This window comes from Pinus tabuliformis, chromosome 9, assembly GCF_031772625.1.
Source record: "Pinus tabuliformis cultivar Carrire ecotype Pingquan chromosome 9, CPIR1, whole genome shotgun sequence".
Classification (NCBI taxonomy): domain Eukaryota; kingdom Viridiplantae; phylum Streptophyta; class Pinopsida; order Pinales; family Pinaceae; genus Pinus; species Pinus tabuliformis.
In genome coordinates, this window is record NC_142307.1 from 1,160,105,137 (window position 1) to 1,160,117,206 (window position 12,070).

The window sequence follows — 12,070 nt, forward strand, 5'->3', positions numbered from 1 at the left end:
ATTAGTTGTAGATCTAGTGACATGTATATTTCTAATGGTAATTCAACAAACAAATTTACTTTCTATCCTCTAGCAAAAGCAATCACAGAAATAGATGACAAGGAATGGATTGATGATGAATATGATATTCAGCCTCTCTTTACTATGTCAAAAATTAGTGAAAATAGTCAAATTTTGAATACATTGGAAAATTTTGAAACATCTTCAGAATATGATCATGCACAATTTCAAGAAAAATCTAATGTTGAATACTTGTGATCTAAGTAGATGTCTATATATTCTATGGAAGATTTTGGTAGCTCTACAATTGAAATTTTTCTAGGTAGGACATTGAACATAAACAAAAACTTGGAGAAACTACAATTAAAAGAGCTAACCAAAACATTACAAAAATATTCTGCTGCATTTGCATGGGAGTACACCGACATGAAAGGTATTGATCCTCAGACTTGTATCCATCATATTTGTATTGAGGAAAATAGTAGACCAATCGGACAACCTTAGAGAAGAATGAATCCAAATCTTAGGGAAATTGTAAAAGAAGAACTCCAAAAATTACTCAATGTAAACTCCATTTACCCAATTTCAGATAGCCAATGGGTTTCTCCTTTGGTAATTGTGCCTAAAAAGAATGGTAAAGGGAGGGTGTGCATTGATTACTAAGAATTGAATAAATAAACCCTTAAATATCACTTCCCTTTGCCCTTTATAGATCAAGTGTTAGATACATTAGCAGGTAAGAAGTATTTCTTATTCTTGGATGTTTTAGTGGTTATAATCAAATTCAGGTAGCACATGAGGATCATGATAAAACCACATTTACTTGTCCATGAAGAACTTTTCCCTACCGAGTACTTCCTTTTGGGTTGTGTAATGCACTTGCAACATTCCAAAGAGTAGTACTAGGAATTTTTTCCAATCTAATACATGATTGTGTAGAGGTATATATGGATGATTTTACAGTTTATGGAAACACATTTGAAGAAGCTTTGGAAAATTTGGAAAAAATTCTTAAAAGATGTAAGAAACAAACCTTTCACTAAGCCATGAAATTTTTTTTATGATGTTTACAGAAGGTATTGTTTTAGGACATCACATTTCGGGAGATGGGATTAAAGTTGACAAATCTAAAGTTGAATTCAACTCTAAGTTATCAATTCCAAATTGCCAAAAAGGTGTTAGAAGTTTTCTGGGATTTACAGGATATTATAGAAGGTTTATAGAAAAATTCACTAGAATAGCATCTCCACTCTTCAAACTTCTTACAAAATATTGTGAATTTAGTTGGAATCCTAATTGCCAACTAGCATTTGAAACCTTGAAAGCAAAAATTTCTGAAGCACCTATTTTAAGAGGTCCAAATTGGAAACTTCCTTTCCACATTTCCACAGATGCTTCAGATACAGCTCAGGGAGTTGTATTAGGACAAAAAAAATTGATTCCTTATACCATTTACTATACAAGTAAGAATTTGACTCCCTGAGTTGAATTATACTGTGATTGAAAAGGAATTTTTAGTTGTTGTTCATGCAATTAATAAGTTCGGACACTATATAACAGGCTATGAAACCTTTGTTTATACAGATCACTTTACAATTAGATATTTGATGAATAAACCTATTACTAATGGCAGATTTACAAGATCGCTTTTACTTTTGCAAGAATTCAACATTATTGTGCTATATAGACCTAGAAAACAATACACAGTTGCTGGTTCCTTGTCCAGGATTCAGAATATCAAAGAAGACTCTCTGGTTGAAGATAAGTTTCTTGATGAATGTGTTTTGCAGTAACTACTCAAACTCCTTGGTTTGCAGATGTTGCTAATTACTTGGTTACAGGGAAGTTACCTTCATATTTGTTTCCTAGAGAGAAAAGAAAGACTATTCAAGAAAGTGAAAGATATTCATGGATCACTAACGAATTGTATAAAACAGGACCAGATCTTATGATTAGAAGTTGTGTGAGGGAAGATGAAATGCCTGATATTCTCAAAGCATGTCTTGATGAGCCATGTGGTGGAAACTTTGCTGACAAGAGGATAGCCTATAAAATCTTTTCCTTAGGATATTATTGGCCATCCATCTTCAAATATGCTAAAGAATATGTCAGAAGGTGTGACAGCTGCCAAAAGGTAGGGAAAACTGCTCCCTCAAATGAAATGCCATTACAAGCTCATGTACTTATCGAGCCCTTTGAGAAGTGGGCTTTAGACCTTATTGGACCAATTAATCCTCCATCTAAGCAGAAAAAGTATATATTGGTATGCACTGATTATGTCACCAAATGGGTAGAAGCCAAAGCATTACCTTTTGCTAATGAAAAATCTGTAGTTAATTTTCTTTTTGAGAATATCTTTACTCCTTTGGTGTTCCAAGAGAAATTGTGACAGATCAGGGATCTCAATTCACATCCAACATTATGGAAAGGCTTATGGAGGAGTACAAGATCAAGCAAAGAAAATCTACTCCCTATTATCCACAAGAAAATGGTCAAGTGGAGTCCACAGATAAAGTGATTGAAGGAATCCTCATGAAGACTGTGAATCTACATAGAAGAGATTGGGCAAAAAGGCTTCCTAAAGCTTTAAGGGCCTATAGAACCTCATGGAGGAACACAACGGGACATACACCCTATGAACTTGTTTATCGGAAACAAGTCCTGTTCCCTATAGAGTTCCAAATCAGAATTTTTAAGATGGCAGTCGAGTTGGGGATGGATTTATTAGAGGCTCAAAAGCATAGACTGGAGCAATTAAGTGAAATTGATGAAATTAGGCAAGAATTAGTTAAAAGGACTGGTATAGTCCAACAACTGAGGGCTAAATGGCATGACAAATACATCAAGGACAAGAGGTTTCAAGAGGGAGATTGGGCATTGTTATTTCATTCAAAGTTTAAAGATTTTCAAGGGAAGTTTCAAACTCATTGGCTTGGGCCATATGAGATTGAAAAAGTCTTCAGTAATGGACCAGTGAGGATCAAAACAATAGATGAAAGTCAAACTCCTCTTCTTATGAATGGTCATAGACTGAAAATATATCAAAAACCAATTTCAAAGGAGGAGTTCATCAAGATCTTCCAGAACAATTTAGAAATGAAGTTTGTGAAGAAGAATCATTCTTCTCCAGCAACTTAATCTTTGTTTTTCCTATCTAATAATAATAATAATAATAATAATAAATTGTATAAGGTTGAAAACCAATCATTGATTTGCATGCTTGTACAGAAAATACAAGTTGAAAATTAGATGTTTCTAAGACCCTATATTTTCCATTTCCTTTCTAAAAAAAGTGGTGAGAGAAAGTGACAGTCACTCAGCATTCTGCAAAATTTATTGTCTCATTTCATTTCACTCTGTTTTACTTTTACAGCTTCACTTCTTTCCATTGCCATATTTCACCAATAAATTTTTCCTTTCCCAACATTTCTTTCATCTCCATTTTTCATTTATCATCATTTCTTATTTTCACTTACATAGAAATTTCCATTTCATTCATTCATAAGCCATATTTTACTCTCTGTTTCACATTCTACAGCTTTTTTCATGTTCTGCAGTTGTTTCCACATTCTGCAGTTGATTCCGTTCCGTAGCTGATCTTGTTCTGTAGCAAATTTGATTCTACAAAAATAGTTTGTTTATCAGTCCAAGCATAAGTGTCCAATTCATAATACAATTTTGTATGCAGGTAATTGAAGAAAAATCAACTTTGAAGACCAATCACACCTAAAGCACCTGTGGAGCAAACATCAAAATATTAGCAAGTGGAAGGTAAAGGTTCGAAAGGTGAAATACAAAAATTTATTTCAAAAAGCAATTCAAAAACATAAGCTCGTATAACATGTATGACCACATGTCTCCTTAATTAATCATCATGTGATTTGACTGCCACGATGTCTCCGCCATATCTTCCGCCTTCAATGACAAATGGTCCAATGATTCCTTCATAATTGATCTCCACTTCAAACTCCATAACCTATACTTAACTGGTCCTCCACAGTTACATTTGTTAACGGTTAGGTTAATGACGTGACTTACCTATATACGACTCTTCAAACCCTGACTTTTTATTTATTACATTCCAACTCTTAAGTTTTTCTCTTATATTTATGTAGCCATTTTGTGTATACACTCATTCTGTTTCCATATCCACAGTCGTCCTGTTTCTATATACCCAGTCACTCCATTTCCATATACGCAGTCATTCCATATACACAGTCTTCTTATTTTTGTATACACAGTATCCCTATTTTTGCATACACAATCTTCTTATTTCCATATATGCAGTCATTCCATTTCTTAGACAATGAAAGTAATTTTGAAGGGTAACCAGAACAGAGGATATGGGGCTTATTGTTAGAACTAAGCCGGTAGAGGTAAAATACATGGAGGGGTATCCGCAGCTGAAGGGAACATTACAGAAGGTAGGTTGGCTATGTTTTATTGAAAAATTTAATGGCTACCATAAGGAAATCACTAAATCCTTTGCCAGGTCATTTGATGGCATGAAAGTGGAAATAGGGGATATCAAATTTGCAATTACCGAGTCCTTTATAACAAAAGCAACAAAACTCCCAAGAATAGGAGAAAGGTGGTTTAAAAAAAATAGTTTCATGATGAATCTTGGAAGGTGATTCCTAGAAACCTAGGTATGGATGTTACAGTCTTTAGAAAAGGGATTCCAATTTCTGCACTCGAAAACAAATGGAGTAGCATGTTGTTAATAATGCAAAAATTCATCACATGTGAAGGAAGGTTTGGGTCTATGTATGTTTATCATATAAGATTGTTAATGAATTTTCTAGAGAATGGAACCCTCAATCTTCCCTTTTTCCTTTTGAATAGTTTGAAAAGAATGGAAACAAATGTTCAAAAGAAAGTTGAATCAATAGAAACCACTTTATATCATCATGGACTAGTGAATATTTTAGTTGAATTTCATTTAAGAAGTGTAGGGGATACATGGGAAGACTTCTTCGTAAGGAATTTCTTCCAAGATGCTCCAGATTTATCTAAGGGAAGTCTTGTCAAAAGAAGTAGAAGAAGAAATATTAGCATTAAAAGCTCCTCCCAAAAAGATGATGCAGAAATAGCCTTTAAACCAGAGGTTAAGGAGCAGACCAAACAAAGGAGGAAAATGAAAGAAAGGATTGAAGAAATCAATAAGGACATCCCTACACCTTCATTACCTCAAGAAGATGAACAACTAATTTCTGAAAGACTAACCAAGATCAAAGAGCAAATCAAGAAAAATAAGGAGAAAGGGAAGAGGAAAAAGGACAAAAAAGAAGAAACCATAAGCTTCCAAAACTTGAGGAGGAGCTCTAGACTCCGAGGCAAGGTGAAGAAGGAGAAATCAAAAGAGGCCCAGTTTATAAACTTAGAGGAAGAAACCTGAGTTCAATCCACTGATAGTATTCCATGTGAACAAAGTCCACAGAACTCTCCTCCACATAATTTTGAAGGCAGCCGAACTAGAGCTTCTCCTGGCATAGATCTAGTACAACAACAAATCTATGACTATATAGAGTCATTAGAGAAAAAAAGTGCCTCAGTAGACCCAGGATCTTCAGCTAATCCAGAGTAGCATTTCACCCAACAAGAAACTCTAATTAGCTCTCTCAAACAAGAGATCTTTGAGCTAGAAATTCTGAACAGGCACATGCAAAAAGAAAATGTAACCTTGAGGGAACAAAATAAGCTGGATAGAGCTATTCATGAGAACACAATGTTACACTTGGGATTATGGTACAAGAAGAACAGGAAGCTAAAAATAAAAATAAGAAGCCGAGCAGAGCACTTATTAACCTCAAATACAGATTTCTTATGAGGAAGCCAAGGATGGCAGTCAGTGTAAAGAAAAGCAAGAAGAGGAAGTCAGATGTGTTGGCAAAATTATCAGAACAAATGCAATAGGAGGAGGAAGTTCACAATTTTGGTTGCATGGGGACATGCAATGGTTTTGCAGTGGGGGTATGTTGAGCCTCAAAATTGCCCTTTCCTTAGAAACTCTTCGCATCCCTTTGTCTTTGTTTTTCCATAAAGAAAATGCATTCCTATCATCAATGACTAGTATATATTCCTTTCAGGAAGAAATTTAGTGATTTACATGTTACGCTTTTATGTTTTTCTTTTTGAATAAGTTTTTGTATTTTAGCTATGGAACAAAACCTATTCTACAGCTAATCGGCTGTTCCGCAACTACTTCCATGCTTTAATAGGTTCCATGTGTCAGAAGGTGAAAATAACTACATGGGAAACCTAGAAATTATCATGACATGGATTGTGTCCTATTCACCTAGCCCAGGTTGAAAAGGAAGATGGTACAAGACTCTAGTCAATGGAGAAGTCAAACGTAGAGACTGAAGGCAACAGGACTCTGTTTTGTGGATAATCAACACGTTTCATAGTGATGGGAAGTGTTATCCGAAACACCTTCCTGAACCCAGAGACTCCAACAACCATCTGTGCTACCGAATCCAATAGCCATCATCTTAGATTTATGTCTCCAGTAGCCAAGGAAGAAAATTTTGTGTGCCTATCTGCTATGTGTTTTTGGTTGTAGCTTATTTTTCTCCACAAACAGTTGCATAATTTTCTTATAAATACTTATGTAAAGAACTCAGAAGGAGTTCGAATTTCCTCATGTATTAAGCTCAGACTACTGCTCTGTAATTTTGAAAACTCATTTCCTGTGTTTTTTTTTTAATATGAAGACTGCAAGTTTTATGGATATGTGAAGGAGTTTCTTGGAGTTTGATTAAGTACGCATAACCTGATTAGTTGCAGAGGACCCCTGCACTGACTAAGGTTTTATTTCATTTTGTTTTATCTTTTCTACTTAACTATTAATTCCTCATTCCTTCCATAGTGTTCATAACCACTTTTCATACTAACCTTGTTTATTCATTTTGTTACTAATGCAGAATAGCTACTTTCAGTATCGAATAGCTTCTTTTTCCTTAATTTCTTTCTAGTTTTTATCAGTAGTTAGAAGTTGAAATTCAGTAGTGTAATGTAGTTTGTTTTATTTACTGTTTCACTAGTCTTTAATTTTTCAATTAGACTGATCAGTTCCATTACAGTTCTTGCCATTTTGTTACTTGTTTATTGACTCATGGTATAGTTGAATGTTTTCTAAAGAGCCCTTCTAGTTGATAACTCATCTTAAACTAAGTGGTTGAATATTTCATTCATGCAATGAGTCTTTTCTTTTGCATTTACCTTCTCTTAGAGTAATGAAGTACAAAATTCCTCAAAATGTCTTCACAAGGAGGTTTTTCTCCCAAAATTGAGAGGCAGAGTAACTAAGCACTTCATTTAGTTTTGTTTCCATAGTAGATTAGTTGCAATTTAATTTTTAGTCGTAGTATTTTATTTAGTTTTGTTTCCATGATGGATTAGATAGTAGTTGCAATTTTATTTTTTTAGTTTTTAGTTCATGATTTGGAAATAATGATAAGAGAAGAAATGGAAACTCTGTTTTCGTTTAATCAATTGCTTCCAGATCTTACTTAAGATCTTTTAATTCTCATTTCTTTAGCTTCTTAGCAGTCTTTACAAAAGTTAGATTTAAAAATTTTGTTAAGGATTAAAGGACCAAAAACCCCCAAAACAACATAAAACATAAAAACAACGAAGTATGAAGTGCCATCTAGCACAAACAGTGCACTACACTTCATCAGTTTACAATATCCTAATTGATAATTTATGTAGAGAAATTTAGGACATTAAATTGACCAAACACCTGTACCTGTAGTCACTCATGATGAGATGATATCAAATCCAAAAACCTCCTAGTCTACCATGACACATGATAATTTTGGATGCAGGTGATTGGGAGAGGTGACAAGGTTGTGAAGCGGGATGATGGCTCTGGGCACTGCTGATGAAAACTGCGCACGAGTCACTGAGTGATGGAGATGGGAAATCCAAGTCGACAGTGACTATCTGTGAGGTCTGGCTCAGCTGGATGGAAAAATTGCACAAATTTTGGGAGGGACAGTCTGGGCTGCAGGAGGGTAAGGTAGGTAGGATCTGTGCAGTTTCCATAACGTGCATGAAGTAGGGGTTAGACGTCAAAATTTGCGCAATTTTTTGGAGGAACAGGCCAAGTTGCAAGGAGGGTAAGTAGGCAAAGATTGAATAGTTTTTGGGTGGAACTGCTCGGGAGCCTGGAAGCCAAAACTGCGCAATTCCCAGAGGCAACTAGAAGTTGAGTGCTGCATTACTCGCAGCCAAAACTACACAATTTCTAGAGGGAATTGGCAGTTGGCTGTTGGGTCACTGGCAGCCAAAACCACACAATTCCCAAAGGGAACTAGCAGTCGGTTGCTTGGTCACTCGCTACAAAAACTGTGTAATTCCTGGAGGGAACTGGCAGTCTACTGCTAGGAGCTACTGGCAAGGGAAACTGTATTGAAGCGGGGAGGCCAACCTGCTGATCATCTCTACAGAATTTCTTAGCTATGCGGACTATTGGGTAGTAGAAGGCCTGCTCATGAAAACTGCTGAATTTCTTGGATGAGCAGTCGATCGACTGTCGGGATGAATGACTTGGAAAACTATGCAATTTTCTGAGGGAGACAGGGATGGGCACTTAGTTTCTATCTTGCCTGTCTACGCAATTTCCTCAGTCGGCTGAGTGGGAAAGGTTAGTAGCCTCTGTGCAATTTTGGAGGGTAGTCAGCCTCATGGTGGCTACGGGGTCAGACTGTCCGGGTGGCCAACATGAGATCTGATTGAATTGCTTATGATCAGCATAGCTTGGAAAGACATTCTTAATGCTTCTACATGGCTCTAGGTGATAGTTGATCAAGTCGATGGTGGGGTGATGGTCGGGCCGTCAGAGGGGAGTTCGATCATTAGAACTTTAGCAAAAATGACTATGTGTGTGAACAATCGAAAGATGCATAGGTGATCATGCAAACACACACTCACATGACTCGATGACGAGATGACTCAAACCATTTAGATAGACATGTTCAACATGAAAGACCGACTGTGCAAGCGACATGTGCGACATTCGTGAATGATTGTTGATCGACCGTGACAACACTTGTGCCACAGTGAATGTGACTCTATGTGTGAGTGTGACATATGCTTTCATAGTGAACACAACAAGTACACACGAAGAAAATACTGAGTATAACCATAACATGGTTGCAAGCATGAATCAGACACCAGCATGAAGAAACTTGAATGAAATGAACGAAGTTGTCTTTAGTGCGACTTTTTGGATTTTCCGATGCTGGAATTCGATGGAACAAATTGAGGTGAAATCTTGATTTCTGTTATTTAAACTAGGTTTTTGACTGTATATATGGATTCAACACCCTGAAAAACCCCTAGGGCACTTTGATTATGAAGGATTACTGATAAGCTTGTGATTTCAATAAATTCTTGCCAGATTTTAGAGAAATTAGACCAGAAAAACTCACTGGAAAAGCTTCCAAAAAGTCGCACTAAAGACAACTCTGAAATTAACAAGTAAGACGAATGCAAGGACTCACATGAGCTCATGGAGTGAACCCAAGTGCATGCAATCATCAAGTGAAACTCTCAAGGGAGGCTCTGAAATTCGATGCAGGCCAAAATTTTGGAGGGTGGTTGTAGCCGCTACAACAACTCCAAAGAAAGATTTGGAGCTTTTTTCATATAATTGTTCCTCCTCCAATAGTTTGAGCACCCTATCAACATGTTAAACATGACCCTTCCAAGACTTTCTATGGATTAGTATATCATCAAAAAATACTAAGACAAATTTTCTAAGGAATGGTTTGAAAATGGAATTCATCAAACCTTGAAATGTAGAAGGTGCATTGGTAAGGCCAAAAGGCATGACAAAAAATTCATAATGACCCTCATGAGTTAAAAATGTTGTTTTTGTAATTTCTTCAATATTCATTCTGATTTGATGATATCCTGAATGAAGATCCAACTTGGTGAAGTAAATTGATCCATGCAAATCATCCAATAATTCATCAGTGACAGAAATTGGAAATTTATCTTTAATAGTGAGCTTGTTGAGCCCCCTATAATCCAGACACACGTGCCATGATCCATCCTTCTTACCAATATTACTGGAGTAGAGAAAGAACTTTGACCAGGTTGAATTATACCAACCTCTATCATTTCTGCAACCATACATTCAATTTCACTCCTTTGGGCATAGGGATATCCGTAAGGCCGTATGTTTGGAGGAACACTTCATGGAATCAAATTAATAGCATGATAATGATCATGAATAGGTGGGAGGCCTTTGTGAGTCTCAAATACCTTGGAATGATTGTCAAAGACATTTTGTAGATATGGAGAAATAGAAGATTTCTATGTGGGAACCTCTAGCGAACATAATTGTGAAATTACACCTTGTTTTTATTTCTTTAGAAGATTTTTCATTCCATTAGTGCTGATTATCTTTCTTGATTTCCATGTGATACCCTTTAATTCAACTTCCTTTCCTTCCAAATTTTTTTCATGAAAAGTTCTTGAAAATTAAAAGCTGTTGTATCCAAGGATTGTATCCATTGGACTCCTAGTACAACATCAACACTACCCATTAGAATGGAAAGCATTGGGCTACTCAATACATATTCTCCCATGGATAGCTTGATATTATGTCACTTTTCAGAGAAATTTATGGTTCCTCCACTAGCAACCATCCCTTGACACTCTGGTGCTGGATATAGGAATACATTCACTTCCTTGGCTATCTTACAATGAATAAAATTATGGGTACTACCCGAATCAATCAACACTGTTACCTTTTTCTTCTTGATATGTCCTTATATCTGGATAGTTTGAGGAGTGGTAATTCTGGCTAATGCATTACAAGATATGGCCGGATTCATTTCTTCTTTCTCTAGGGTTTTTTCCTAGTGTATATCCTCTTCTTTAGAAGTTTCTTGTTCCTTTTCTTCCTCCTCTTCACAATCCATGTAAAATAATTTCTTCTCAATGCACTTATGACCTTTAGTGTATTTTCTATCACAACTGTAACAAAGCCATTTTCCTCTTTTTTTTTTCTAATTGTTGTGGTGTCAACCTTGTAGGTTTTGGAAGGTTAGGGGCAATAACACTTCCATATTTATAGTTTTTAGTGGTAGGCTTTGTTGTTGCCATAATTGTTTTTTCCATTTTTCTTGCCAAACTAAATGCCTTCTCCAATGAATCAAGTTCCGAAAGGCAAACCTCATGTTGGATGTTACCTTTAAAGTCCCTGTGAACACATCAATCCTATTCTCCTCTGGAATATATTTTACACTTATATTCAATTTTTGAAAGTCCTCAATGTGCTCCGTCATTGAACCCTTTTGTTTGAGATTTATCAATTGGCTAAAAAAGGTGTTGCTTTTTGTATCCTCATAACGTGCTATCATTTATTCCATAAGAATTTCCCAAGTGATAATTTTTTTACAAGAGAAAAGCCCTCGATACCATACAAACTAATTTGGTTCCAAATATAAAGTTTCAATGCGTACCTTTTGTGCTTTTTTCACATTATGGAGATCGAAATATTGCTCCATCTGTAGTGTCCATGTTACGGGATCCTTGCCATCAAGCTTCCTGATATTGATCTTTGGAACATGGTGGGTCTTCAATCCAACGTTAGAGTCTATGAAATCATGATTAACATTTATTTTGTTCTCATCATGAGTTTCCTTTACTACCCTTTCGCCATTAGTAAGCATTTCTTGTAGCAACTTTGTCAAATTTGTCTTCAAATCATCCATGTTTCCTTTAAGTTTTTCTTCTATACCATCCATCTTAGCTTCCACGTCATTCGTATTAGCTTCCACACCTATCTTTAAACCATCCATCTTAACTTCCACTTCTTCCATCTTAGCTTCCACACCTTTCTTTAAACCATCCATCTTAGCTTCTGTTACTTTTTGTGAGAGTGAATTGTGTTGCACTTGGTCTCGTAATTTTGATATATCATGTTGCATTTATTCTTCTTCTTCATGAGTCATGATAGAGATTCCAGGCTTCTTATTAGGCATTTCCATTTTTTGGGATAGTGAGTTCGGATATTCCATAGTCTGTATTTTTATGTCTATATTGGGGA